Raw genomic sequence first — 1,924 nt, forward strand, 5'->3', positions numbered from 1 at the left:
GGGTTCAGGAGTAAGAGAGGGGCTGAAGGAAGGGGTGGCAGGCACAGCCGGGGAAGAAGGGTGGGCGTTGAAGCTGGGGGTAAGGGTCTCAGGAGCGATGGGGTTTCCTGGGAAAACACGAGAGTCACGCAACGCTTCAGATGTATTATGTCACGGGACAGTAGTTGAGGAGTACACACGCTTTCTATTGACAGCCTACCACCTACCTGAATTGCCCTGCGGCTCATCCGTCAGGGTCACCTTGGGGATGGCAGGGTTGCTGGCCTCCAGCTCTCGCAACTTCTGCACGGTGACCTCTCTCTCCATTTTTTAAATTATTTTTTTCTTATGTGACTGAAAAAGAAAAAGTGACATCTAAGTGTGTAGAAAACTAAGCAAAAGGGAAGCAATTACATGTGTTTTATCAATGACTTACAGAGATGTCTCGATGGCCTGCGTTCAGGTGTTTCTCAAATTGTTTGTAAAAATAATGACACAAGGGGCAGGTCTGTCCTCCGAGGACGACCCTGCCCCTTGCCAACTTCTGCCACAGTTGGCGCTCTTGCAGGTTCAGGATGCCGTGGAACACCCTCAGGTGCTGTTTAAAATTGGTGAATTTCCTGTGGCATAGTGGAACCTGGGAAAACAAAAACACAAAGTCTCATATTATCACCTAGCTTTCCTGTGGCTCGGTGTTTAGAGCGTGGCAGAAACAAATGTGTAATACCATGCAATGCAATGTAAGTTGCTTTGGATAAAAGCGTCTGCCAAATGTGTAAAAGAAAACGTAAAATGACACGCAGTGCCTAAACGAGACGCTGTGAAAACGTGCGTGTGAGAAAGCAAGCTCGTGCTCTTTAATGTGATGAAAATAAGCAAAAGGCAAAAGTGCATTGCATTGTGCACACAGGTCAGAGGTCAAAATGAGGTTTGGGCCTACACCAGACGCTGTACAAAGACACAAGTGAGGACGAAAACACATCCCGTTTCGTGTAACACAGTGCAGAATGTGATAAATACGTGCAAAAACCACAAACGTGTTGGATTGTGCAGAGGTCAAAGGTGAACATGAGGCTGAGGCCAACATCACATGCTGTAGAAAAACACAAGTGAGGATGCAAACACATCACCTTTCACGTAACACGGTACAGAATGTAATGCGCACGTGCTAAAACCACAAATAGATTGCCTCGTGCAAAGGTCAGAGGTGAACGTGAGCTCACGTGTATGTAGGGCCCGCAGCAGAAACTGTAGAAAGGATCCACATTTGAGGATGCAAACGCATCACCTTTAATATAACACGGTGCAGAATGTGATGAGCAAATGCAAAAGACACAAATACATTGCATTGAACAGAGGTCGCAGGTCAAACTGAGCTCATACACACAAAGGGCCTTCTTCAGATGCTGTTGAAGTCACAGGTTAGAATGCAAACGCGTTCTCTTTAATGTAATACAGTGCAGAGCGTGATGAGTATATGCAAAAGACACATAAGATAGCTCCCGGTGCGTCCTCACACAAACCACGGAAGCGCAGACCTGTAACATATATCACAGACAGATACGCGTAATAACTCCCAAAAACATACGTACGAAGAAGCTAGATGTGGAAAATATAACTTCACCTTATCGGACATTCTTGAGCGCCATGAAAAATGTTCATAATCATAAACGTAGATGATTTTGAAGGGGATATGATGAATTTCAGCCTAAATAAGTTTTTTCTGTACGTTAAATGCCAAAATGGTGCACTTCTCCAGAAACTAGGGACTCTAAGCTTTCAAATGATACCCCATACGATAGTTAGAGTTAACGAACTCTTTAACGTTGCATGTGTCTTTAACCCGTTAAGCTCTGCGGACCCGAGCATGTGTAATAAAGTGAAGAGCGTGATGAGCAAATGGAAAAGACACACATACATTGCATTGCACACTGGGCTACATATT

This window comes from Triplophysa rosa, unplaced genomic scaffold (genome assembly GCF_024868665.1).
Source record: "Triplophysa rosa unplaced genomic scaffold, Trosa_1v2 scaffold75_ERROPOS2878189, whole genome shotgun sequence".
Classification (NCBI taxonomy): Eukaryota; Metazoa; Chordata; class Actinopteri; order Cypriniformes; family Nemacheilidae; genus Triplophysa; species Triplophysa rosa.